Genomic DNA, 12,987 nt, shown 5'->3' with positions numbered 1-12,987 from the left:
CTCTTTCGTTGATGTGAGATCAGCCCTGGACTGTAGATGATCTGAAAGGGTGTTGTCTAATACCCCGAACACAATCCTGTCTCCATTCAGCTCTTCTCTTATGTTGCCGTATTCACAAACATCCGTGAGTTTGGACAAGTCATTGATAAATGAATGAATACTCTCCCCTTTCTGTTTTGTACGCTTATTAAATTCAAAGTGATTCCTGACAATGCAGCAGCCAGCCGACGTCATCAGAGCGCTCCAAGCTGGCACATGCACAAACAGTCTCCTGCGCTCTGAGATGCTGCGCATGCTCAGCCTACGTCTTCCAGGACGAAGTGGCGCATGCGCGGGAAAACTCTCTCCCCCCTTTCAGCCACTCACTCCAGGCCGCTCGCTGCCCGCTCCTCGCTACCCTGCTCCCCCGCCCTCCGGCCGCTTGCTACCCCCCCCCCCACCCTCGCACTGCCCTCTCTCCGTCCACTCACGCCCCGCTTCCCCCCCACGTCCCTCCGGACAGTAGCTCTAAGCCATGCTGCTTCCCTCCTCTCGGCCTCTCGCTCCAACATTCGATCATTCTTCACCGCACCACCCGATAAAGCAAGGCGAGCCTCGAGATGTGATGGGACAATGTTGGAGCGAGTGGCCGAGAGGAGGGAAGCGGCAGAGCCCATGGCCTGGAGTGTGAGCGGCCAGAGAGCAGGATGGGGGTGGTGGTGAGTGAAGCGGGGAGTGAGCAGTCAGAGAGTGGGATGGGGGGAAGCGGGGAATGATCGTCCGGAGAATGGGATGGCACAGTTTAGCGGGGATTTGAGGAAAAAATGTTTCAATTCGAGGGTGGTTGGAATCTGGAACACACTGCCTGAAGGAGTGGTAGAGGCAGGAACCCTCACAACATTTAAGGAGTATCTAGATGAGCACTCAAAACGCCACAGAATACAAGGCTACGGCCACGTGCTGGAAAATGGAATTAGAATAGATAGGTACTTGATGGCTGGCATGGACATGATGACCGAAGGGCCTGTTTCTGTGCTGTATAACTCTATGACTCTATGAAACCTCACTGAATTACAGAGGGTGTGCAGCACTGTCAGAGGTGCTGTCCTTCTGATGAGACTTCAAACAGCGCAACGTTCTCCGAGTATCAACCAAAACATGTCCATTGTGTAGATATGTGCCATATTTGCTTATGAAACGACAGTCACTGCTCCGAAAATAATTCACTTTAGGTGAATTAAGATGACTTGGTACCATATAACTGGCGAATGCACAAGAAGGAGCGGGGGACTGTTGGGGGTGGGACGGAGGCGGCGATGGCAACCTTTGAGGGGATTTTTGGGTCGAAGTTGTTTTCTGTGATAAATTGAGTAGCTCCATCTTTAATCCTGGCAGCTGCCTGAATGTCACAGACAGTGACGTTTCAGTGGAAGAGGCTGCATTTGCGCATGTGCTAGTACAGCGTCACCTGGTGGTTGCGTTGTCAGCAAATGCAGCGTTTCAACTTTGGCTCCACGATGACATTTTTTTCCTCAATTAAAATAGGTCTTGAGTGCCTTAATAACTTCTTCACATGTTGCCTTCTGTTCTTCATGAGGATGTTGCCTGCACACTCCCTTCATTGCAGACAATAGTGTACTGACCTGCTCCATGTCTGGCTTCTGCACGCGACCCGATGCAGTACGATACCTTGCAAACCTCTGGAACCAACTCGGCCACTCGTCGGCTTGGTTCAGTGCAGTGACCTTTTCAAAGGTACAAGCAAAGATTTCTCCATCTTCGCTTTGGTTTACTGTGGCCCCCATATAATATTCTGATATCTGTCAAGGCGTAGTACAGAATTTATAAGAATCTGACGGTTAAAATAACCTGAGTTTACTCTACACATCTTGCATTGAAGGTTTCATCTGCAACTCTCCATGAGGTGCCGTACAGATTGTATTACATCACTTCCTGTGATGATGCACATAGTCTATTTATATAATCTGCCCAGTAACAACCCAATGTCCACTCTTATATTATTGTACAGATGTGAGAAAAGCTGAGGATGGGAATGGAACGTCTCAATGAAGATTTCATGATGCTGATGATGTAAATGAGGCTGATCTGTTCCCCATTCCACAATCCCTCTTTATTTCTGTGCATGTTTCTCGATGCTGTTTCAACCAAATTGAAAAAGAATCACAAATCCTCCTCTGGAGCCTCAGGTGCTCATTAACAAAAGGCATGGTGGCCAAGTGGTAAGGTATCAGTCTCGTAGACTGAAGATCACGGGTTCAATCCCCGTTTGTGCCTTTTGATTAGTTTCTCACTTTAAATGTGATGTTTCCACAAAAGATGTGCGTTGCATTTGTTTTGGCCATCTGGAAATCAGTGTCTTGTTACACTTTATCCTGGACACGGGGAAGAACGTGAGGAGCAGCCACATGGTTCCTCCAGCCTTCTCTGCCATTGATAGAGTGAAAATATCTGAGGTCCAAGCACTGAACTTATTACTGTGTATATGCCGGATATTGAACAGAGCTATTCTATTAATCCCACATCCCACACTCCTGTCCTTTCCCCCATTGCCCTGTTAGATTTTCCATGTCAGGTATATATCCAATTCCATTTAGAGTTAACATTGAATCTGCTTCCTTTCAGGATTGCATTCCAGACCAGAACAACACACTGCTGAAAAAACAATCTCCTCATCATAACTCGAATTCTTTTGTCAATTACTTTAAATGTGTTTCCTCTGGTTACTGACCCTTCTGTCACTGGCAACACTTTCTCCTTCTTCACTCTATCAAAACTCTTCAGGATTTGCATTTCCTGTTGCCTTTGCTGATATAACAAGGCTGAGCACACATCACTAAATGGAATATGATTGGCTCTGAATCACATTTATCCTTCCTGTCAATCTGATGTGGACCTTGTATTTTCCCGGAACCAAACAACCTGAGCAACAAGTGTGGGTTCCAGTGATTCCCACCGCTCTGAGAGAGAGAGGATGTGATAATGAGCCAGATAGAAGAAAGGAGTGAGATAGAGAGTAAAATAGCCCTGGTCTTTCTAATAACCCCCGGCCCCCTCCTTAAAATGGCATCATTTTCTCCTGCCTCTCCACATTCTAATCCATTGATTAATGCAATCCTTTCATCTGGAACATAGAACATAGAACAGTACAGCACAGTACAGGCCCGTCGGCCCACGATGTTGTGCCGAACCTTTCACCTACTCTAAGATCAAACTACCTACATACGCTTCATTCAACTATCATCCATGTACCTATCCAAGAGTCGCTTAAATGGCCCTAATGTATCTGCTTCTACTACCACCGCTGGCAGTGCATTCCACGCACCCACCACTCTCTGTGTAAAGAACCTACCTCTGACATCTCCCCGAAACCTTCCTCCATCACCTTAAAATTATGCCCCCTGGTGATAGCCCTTTCCGCCCTGGGAAAAAGTCTCTGGCTATCCACTCTAGTTATGCCTCTCATCATCTTGTATCCCTCTATCAAGTCACCTCTCATCCTTCTTCGTTCCAATGAGAAAAGCCCCAGCACCCTTAACGTTTCTTCGTAAAACATACCCTCCAGTCCAGGCAGCATCCTGGTAAATCTCCTCTGCACCCTCTCTAAAGCTTCCACATCCTTCCTATAATGAGACGACCAGAACTGAACACAATATTCCAAGTGTGGTCTAACCAGGGCTTTATAGAGCTGCAGCATAACCTCGCGGCTCTTAAACTCAATCCCCCTGTTAATGAAAGCCAACACACCATATGCCTTCTTAACAACCCTATCAACTTGGGTGGCAACTTTGGGCAATCTATGGACATGGACCCCAAGATCCCTCTGTTCCTCCACACTACCAAGCATCCTGTCTTTAAGCCTGTATTCTGCATTCAAATTCGACCTTCCAAAATGAATCACTTCACACTTTTCCAGGTTGGACTCCATCTGTCCCTTTAATTCCTGTTTCCTAATCCATTGATGTTTCACAATGTACTGAACTGTCCCAATCCATTGATATAACTCAGTCTATAGAATTTCCCAATCCACTGATATTTTCCAGTCCATTGACTTTCCCAATCCATTAATGGTTCCTGACCATTGACATTCCCAATCCATTTATATTGCCTGTGATTTCAAAGCAACTGTGGAATACAAATAGTATTAGTATTATCAGATACATCGAGACGAGGTGCAATAGCCAAGTGGACAGATGTCAGGTTTATCAAGAAAAAAGCACTGGCTCGATATTTGTCCAGTCGATCACTGGATCTGAACTCTCAACCTACTGTATTTCTGTGGGTCTGCTGACTTGTAGATGTGAAGAACCATTGGATGTTTCTCAATCCTCTGACTTTTCTCATTCTTGTGCCATATTCGTTCCTTTGGGTTCACCAGTGAAGAAAATTATTCCCTATTACATTTGGTGAAGACTTTAATAACCTCACATCCTTGTGTCTCACCATCTCAGGTCAAACTCCCTACAGAAACTTTAAACATTTAACTGTTCTGCTGGAAACATTTTCAAGGGCGCAGCCATTCCTTCATTACGCTTCCTTCTTTGACATGTGATTGACAAATATGTGTGTAATGGAGAGAGAGAGAGTGAAAATAAAGAGAGAGAGAGAGTGCAATAGAAAGTTAGAGGACCAGCTAAAGACAGATAGAGAGAGAGAGGCAGAGAGAGGTAAAGCGATAGACAGAGAGAGAGAGAGAGAAGGAGAGAGAGTCATTGAGTCCTGGAGTCACTACAGTACAGGAAGTCATTTTGCCCATCAAGCCCATGTAAATCAGTCTATTCAGCCCCATTCGCCCGCTCTATCCCCATCGCCCTGTAAGTTATCTAAACCTGTCATATTTATTATAATCTTGTACATGTCTATCAAATCTCCCCTCAATCTCCTTTGCTCCAAGGAGAACAACCCCAGCTTCTCCAACCTAACCTTACAGCTAAAATCCCTCATGTCTGGAACCATTCTGATAAATCTTCTCCACCCTCTCAAGGACACTCACATCCCTCCAAACGTGTGTTGACTAGAACTGGATGCAATTCTCTGGTTGTGGCCCAACTGGAGATTTATACAGGTTCAGCATAACTTCCCTACTTTTGTACTCAGTACCTCTATTTATGAAGCCCAAGATCCCATATGCTTTGCTAACTACTTTCTCAATGTGTCCTGCCACCGTCAAAGAACTATGCATATGAATCCCCAGGATTTTATTCCTAAAAATATGCTTTCTTCATATAAATCTGTAAAAATGCATTATGCAACAGTTCAAAACAGCACCAAGTTGACATTCCAAAAAGTGCAAAGGAAATCAGTTTTCTTCAATACAGGAGTGAGTTGCCTCACAACCCTTCCACTCCATTTTACCTGACATGGACATTTTACAGCAAACCCATATCTGGTGCATACAACACGAGGGGTTTCCAATGGGTCCAGCTGCCCAGTTCACTATGGCGGGGGGACCTTACACAATGGTCTTTCCCCATTGAGCCTTTGCAGTGGCTACCCCAAGCTTTAGTGCGTCCCTCAGCACGTAGTCCTGGACCTTGGAATGTGCCTGTCTGCAAAACTCGGTCGTGAAAAACTCTTTGCGCTGGAAGACCAGCAAGTTTAGGGCAGACCAAAGAGTGTCTATCACCGAATTGATGGTCCTCCAGCAGCAGTTAATGTTTATCTCGGTGTGCATCCCTGGGAACAGCCCGGAGAGCACAGACTCCTGTGTTACAGAGCTGCTTGGGATGAACCTCGACAAAAACCACTGCATCTCTTTCCAGACCTGCTTTGCAAAGACACATTCCAGAAGGAGGTGGGCAACTGTCTCTTCCCCACCACAGCCACCTCGAGGGACGCGTGTGGAGGGGGCGAGACTTCGGGCATGCAGGAAGGATCTGACAGGAAGGACTCTTCTTACCACCAGCCAAGCTACATCTTGGTGCTTGTTTGAAAGTTCTGGTGATGAGGCATTCTGCCAAATGACTTTGGCAGTCTGCTCGGGGAACCATCCGACCGGATCCACCATCTCCTTTTCCCGTAGGGCCTTGAGGACATTCCGTGCAGACCACTGCCTGATGGATTGGTGGTCAAAGGTGTTTTCCCGCAGAAACATTCCCATGAAGGATAGCTGGTACGGTATGGTCCAACTGGATGAAGCGATCCGCGGCAATGTGACCAGACCCATCCTTCGCAACACCTCAGCACATAGTGACACTTGGTGTTTGTGTACTGGGGCTCCACACACAGCTTGGTGCAGCTGCACACGAAGGTGGTCATCAGGATGAGGGCGACGTTGGGTACATTTTTCCCGCCCTTGTCCAGAGGTTTGAACATCGTGTCCCTCCCGCCATGGTCCATTTTAGATCTCCAGATGATGCAGTTGAAGTCACCGCCTAGGATGACCGGCCTGGACGTCGCCAGCAGCAGTGGGAGCTGCTGGAAGACAGTCAGCCGCTCGCTGCGTTGTACCGGGGCGGACACGTTGATCAACCTGAGCGGAGCGTTGTTGTACATCACGTCTGCTACGAGGAGGCGGCCGCCCACCACCTCCTTAACTTCGGAGATTAGAATTAGTACATTACAGCGCAGTACAGGCCCTTCGGCCCTCGATGTTGCGCCGCCCTGTGAAACCATCTGACCTACACTATTCCATTTTCATCCATGTGTCTATCCAATGTCCACTTAAATGCACTTAAAGTTGGCGAATCTACTACTGCTGCAGGCAGGGCGTTCCACGCCCCTACTACTCTCTGAGTAAAGAAACTACCTCTCACATCTGTCCGATATCTATCACCCCTCAACTTGAAGCTATGTCCCCTCGTGTTTGCCATCACCATCCGAGGAAAAAGACGCTCACTATCCACCCTATCTAACCCTCTGATTATCTTATATGTCTCTATTAAGTCACCTCTCCTCCTCCTTCTCTCCAACGAAAACAATCTCAAGTCCCTCAGCCTTTCCTCGTAAGACCTTCCCTCCATACCAGGCAACATCCTAGTAAATCTCCTCTGCACCCTTTCCATAGCTTCCACATCCTTCCTATAATGCGGTGACCAGAACTGCACGCAATACTCCAGGTGCGGTCTCACCAGAGTTTTGTACAGCTGCAGCATGACCTCGTGGCTCCGAAACTCGACCCCCCTACTAATAAAAGCTAACACACCATATGCCTTCTTAACAGCCCTATTAACCTGGTTAGCAACCTTCAGGGATTTATGCACCTGGACACCAAGATCTCTCTGTTCATCTACAGTACCAAGAATCCTCCCATTAGCCCAGTACTCTGCATTCCTGTTACTCCTTCCAAAGTGAATCACCTCACACTTTTCCGCATTAAACTCCATTTGCCATCTCTCAGCCCAGCTCTGCAGCCTATCTATGTCTCTCTGTACCCGACAACATCCTTCGGCACTATCCACAACTCCACCGACCTTAGTGTCATCTGCAAATTTACTAACCCACCCTTCTACACCCTCTTCCAGGTCATTTATAAAAATGACAAACAGCAGTGGCCCCAAAACAGATCCTTGCGGTACACCACTAGTAACTAAACTCCAGGATGAACATTTGCCATCAACCACCACCCTCTGTCTTCTTTCAGCTAGCCAATTTCTGATCCAAAGCTCTAAATCACCTTCAACCCCATACTTGCGTATTTTCTGCAATAGCCTACCGTGGGAAACCTTATCAAACGCCTTACTGAAATCCATATACACCACATCCACTGCTTTACCCTCATCCACCTGTTTGGTCACCTTCTCGAAAAACTCAATAAGGTTTGTGAGGCACGACCTACCGTCACAAAACCGTGCTGACTATCTCTAATGTCCTTATTCTTTTCAAGATGATTATAAATCCTGTCTCTTATAACCTTTCCCAACATTTTACCCACAACCGAAGTAAGGCTCACAGGTCTATAATTACCAGGGCTGTCTCTACTCCCCTTCTTGAACAAGGGGACAACATTTGCAATCCTCCAGTCTTCCGACACTATTCCTGTCGACAATGACGACATAAAGATCAAGGACAAAGGCTCTGCAATCTCCTCCCTAGCTTCCCAGAGAATCCTAGGATAAATCCCATCTGGCCCAGGGGACTTATCTATTTTCACATGGTGAAGTAACCTCCCCGCAGCAGAATACCCAGGCCGGAGGAACGGCAGTCATTACCCCCCGACCAGATCGATGGCCCGTGGGACCACCATCGCGACCACTGCCTGTAGCTGCTGAGGTGTGGTATTCCACACTCCTGCAGAAACAGTAGGTCAGCTTTGACCTTGGCAAGGTAATCCAAGGTTGAAACACATCGTGTAGTAGATTTAATGCTACGCACATTAATGGAAGCAATTCTTACACCCATTTTTTACTAAAAATTAGTTGTTGCTTCCCATACCATTTGTCCTCGCCTCCTTGATGAAGGGTCACTGACCCGAAACGTTAACTCTGCTTCTCTTTCCACAGATGCTGCCAGACCTGCTGAGTGGTTCCAGCATTTCTTGTTTTTATTTCAGATTTCCAGCATCCGCAGTATTTTGCTTTTATCTCGCTGTCTCTTGCTGGTTTGCTCAGTAACTTTCTCTGTCTGTTCATTTCTGAGTCCTGATAATATCTTCCTGGTTTTCTGTGTGTCTTTCTCTGCCTGCCTCATTGTCGGTGCTGTTTCTCAGTGTCCTTGTGTCATTGTGCAGTGAGGGTGAGTCCGTCAGCACGTGTGTTGCTGAGTCCGGGATTCTCGAGAAATCCGACTCCAATCCTATTTTTATAAAAACATTGGGGAATGAACATATTTCACTAACGGGCAGCTGAAATTGAAAACAGTAGTTAGCAGAGTGGTGCAGCGGAAGTTTGCTGGGTCCATAACCCAGCGATCAATGCATCAAAACCATTCTCTGCTATTTATGTTTGGTAATAATACAAACAGTTCACTTTCAAAACATCAAGTGTTTACCGAAAATAACAAGATGCTTCCAAAGGCACTCGATTGCAATCAGCTTCTTCTTTCTAGTGAACGCATCAATCAGTAACAAATCACTTTTGCTCACACGAACACAAGCTGCAAACACGGACCAGCCGAGTCTCTCCCACTTTGTCAACCCCTTCCTGCAGAGCCTCCTCTCCACCACCAGATGGTGATGTTGGCCACAATAAAAGCAGGACAAATGGTCACAGTGAGGAGACGGTCAGTAACAGAAAATAAAACAATAACAGGGAAAACCTTTACACAACAACAGGGTACATCTTTACACAACAGAAAACATATTTACACAACAGGAAATACCTTTAGATAACAGGGAGAACACAATCATACAAATGCCTTGTTTCTCCATCTCAGTCTCGTTGCCTCTCTCTCTGTCCCTCACTTTTGCTTCCTCACAGTCTATTCTTGGTTTTCTGTGTGTTTTTCTCTCTGTCCCGTTGTCGATGGTGTTACTCAGCGTCCTTGTAACATTGTGTAGCCAGGCTGAGCCTCCCAACACCTGTGTTGCTGTAATAAAAACAGAAAATGCTGGAAATGCTCAGTAGGTCTGGCAAAGAACAAAGATAATTACAGCACAGGAACAGGCCCTTCGGCCCTCCAAGCCTGCGCCGATCCAGAGCCTCTCTCTAAACATGTCGCCTATTTTCTAAGCTTCTGTATCTCTTTTCTTCCTCCCCATACATGTATCTGTCTAGATACATCTTAAAAGACTCCATCGTGCCCGCATCTACCACCTCCGCTGGCAATGCGTTCCAGGTGCCCACCACCCTCTGCGTAAAGAACTTTCCACGCATATCCCCCCTAAACCTTTCCCCTTTCACATTGAACTCGTGTCCTCTAGTAATTGAAACCCCCACTCTGGGAAAAAGCTTCTTGCTATCCACCCTGTCTATACCTCTCATGATTTTGTACACCTCAATCAGGTCCCCCCTCAACCTCCGTCTTTCTAATGAAAATAATCCTAATCTACTCAACCTCTCTTCATAGCTAGCGCCCTCCATACCAGGCAACATCCTGGTGAACCTCCTCTGCACCCTCTCCAAAGCATCCACATCCTTTTGATAATGTGGCGACCAGAACTGTACGCAGTATTCCAAATGTGGCCGAACCAAAATCCTATACAACTGTAACATGACCTGCCAACTCTTGTACTCAATGCCCCGTCTGATGAAGGAAAGCATGCCGTATGCCTTCTTGACCACTCTATTTACCTGCGTTGCCACCTTCAGGGAACAGTGGACCTGAACACCCAAATCTCTCTGGACATCAATTTTCCCCAGGACTTTTCCATTTACTGTATAGTTCACTCTTGAATTGGATCTTCCAAAATGCATCACCTCGCATTTGCCCTGATTGAACTCCATCTGCCATTTCTCTGCCCAACTCTCCAATCTATCTATATTCTGCTGTATTCTCTGACAGTCCCCTTCACTATCTGCTACTCCACCAATCTTAGTGTCGTCTGCAAATTTGCTAATCAGTCCACCTATACTTTCCTCCAAATCATTAATGTATATCACAAACAACAGTGGTCCCAGCACGGATCCCTGTGGAACACCACTGGTCACACGTCTCCATTTTGAGAAACTCCCTTCTACTGATACTCTCTGTCTCCTGTTGCCCGGCCAGTTCTTTATCCATCTAGCTAGTACACCTTGGACCCCAAGCGCCTTCACTTTCTCCATCAGCCTGCCATGGGGAACCTTATCAAACGCCTTACTGAAGTCCATGTATATGACATCGACAGCCCTTCCGTCATCAATCAACTTTGTCACTTCCCCAAAGCATAACATTCCTCCTTTGTCCTTTAGTGGGCCAATCCTTTCTCTAGATACCCTCTTTCTCCTTATATATGAATAAAAGGCTTTGGGATTTTCCTTAACCCTGTTTGCTAAAGATATTTCATGACCCCTTTTAGCCCTCTTAATTCCTCGTTTCAGATTGGTCCTACATTCCCGATATTCTTTCAAAGCTTCGTCTTTCATCAGCCGCCTAGACCTTATGTATGCTTCCTTTTTCCTCTTAGCTAGTCTCACAATTTCACCTGTCATCCATGGTTCCCTAACCTTGCCATTTCTATCCCTCATTTTCACAGGAACATGTCTCTCCTGCACGCTAATCAACCTCTCTTTAAAAGCCTCCCACATATCACATGTGGATTTACCTTCAAACAGCTGCTCCCAATCTACATTTCCCAGCTCCTGCCGAATTTTGGTAGAGTTGGCCTTCCCCCAATTTAGCACTCTTCCTTTAGGACCACTCTCGTCTTTGTCCATGAGTATTTTAAAGCTTACGGAATTGTGATCACTATTCCCAAAGTAGTCCCCTACTGAAACTTCAACAACCTGGCCGGGCTCATTCCCCAACACCAGGTCCAGTATGGCCCCTTCCCGAGTTGGACTATTTACATACTGCTCTAGAAAACCCTCCTGGATGCTCCTTACAAATTCTGCTCCATCTGGACCTCTAACATTAAGCGAATCCCAGTCAATGTTGGGAAAATTAAAATCTCCTATCACCACCACCCTGTTGCTCCTACATCTTTCCATAATCTGTTTACATATTTGTACCTCTATCTCACGCTCGCTGTTGGGAGGCCTGTAGTGCAGCCCCAACATTGTTACCGCACCCTTCCTATTTCTGAGTTCTGTCCATATTGCCTCACTGCTCGAGTCCTCCATAGTGCCCTCCTTCAGCACAGCTGTGATATCCTCTTTGACCAGTAATGCAACTCCTCCACCCCTTTTACCTCCCTCTCTATCCCGCCTGAAGCATCGATATCCTGGGATATTTAGTTGCCAATCATGCCCTTCCCTCAACCAAGTCTCAGTAATAGCAATAACATCATCCTCCCAGGTACTAATCCAAGCCCTAAGTTCATCTGCCTTACCAACTACACTTCTTGCATTAAAACAAATGCACCTCAGACCACCAGTCCCTTTATATTCATCATCTGCTCCCTGCCTGCTCTTCCCCTTAGTCACACTGACTTCATTATCTAGTTTCTTACAGGCTTTTGTTACTACCTCCTCACTGTCAACTGACCTCAATTGGTTCCCATCCCCCTGCCACATTAGTTTAAACCCTCCCCAACAGCGTTAGCAAAAGCACCTCCAAGGACATTGGTTCCAGTCCGGCCCAGGTGTAGACCGTCCAATTTGTAATAGTCCCACCTCCCCCAGAACCGGTCCCAATGTCCCAAAAATCTGAACCCCTCCTTCCTGCACCATCTCTCAAGCCACGCATTCATCCTGACTATTCTTTCATTTTTACTCTGACTATCACGTGGCACTGGTAGTAATCCTGAGATTACTACCTCTGAGGTCCTACTTTTTAACTTGGCTCCTAACTCCTTAAACTCTGCTTGTAGGACCTCATCCCGTTTTTTACCTATATCATTAGTGCCTATGTGCACAATGACAACTGGCTGTTCACCCTCCCCCTTTAGAATGTTCTGCAGCCGATCTGAGACGTCCCTGACCCGTGCACCTGGGAGGCAACATACCATTCGGGAGCCTCGTTTTCGACCACAGAACCGCCTATCTACTCCCCTTACAATCGAATCCCCTACGACTATAGCCCTTCCACTCTTTTTCCCACCCTTCTGAGCAGCAGAGCCAGCCACGGTGCCATGGACCTGGCTACTGCTGCCTTCCCCTGGTGAGCCATCTCCCTCAACAGTATCCAAAACGGTATACTTGTTTTGGAGGGAGATGACCGCAGGGGACTCCTTCGCTGCCTTCCTGCTCTTTCTCTGCCTTTTGGTCACCCATTTCCTTTCTCCCACAGCAATCCTAATCTGTGGTGTGACCAATTCACTAAACGTGCTATCCACGACCTCCTCAGCATCGCGCATGCTCCAAAGTGAGTCCATCCGCAGCTCGAGAGCAGTCATGCGGTCTAACAAGAGCTGCAGCTGGACACACTTCCTGCACGTGAGGGAGCCAGGGTCATCAGCCATGTCCCTGAACTCCCACATTGAGCAAGAGGAGCATGATACGGGTCTGAGATCTCCTGCCATTTTTAATCTTA

General features: G+C 46.8%; 1 non-coding gene across 1 annotated transcript; it reads left to right on the top strand.

Annotated features, from left to right (window-relative positions):
* Nucleotides 1–2,202: 2,202 nt before the first annotated feature.
* On the top strand, nt 2,203–2,274 carry trnat-cgu (transfer RNA threonine (anticodon CGU)). Its single transcript has one exon. It is a non-coding gene; the product is annotated as a tRNA-Thr (tRNA).
* Nucleotides 2,275–12,987: the final 10,713 nt, after the last annotated feature.

Source organism: Heterodontus francisci, unplaced genomic scaffold (assembly GCF_036365525.1).
Source record: "Heterodontus francisci isolate sHetFra1 unplaced genomic scaffold, sHetFra1.hap1 HAP1_SCAFFOLD_43, whole genome shotgun sequence".
Taxonomy (NCBI): Eukaryota; Metazoa; Chordata; class Chondrichthyes; order Heterodontiformes; family Heterodontidae; genus Heterodontus; species Heterodontus francisci.
The sequence above is the reverse complement of the archived record's forward strand: the minus strand, read 5'-3'. Positions and strand labels throughout refer to the sequence as shown.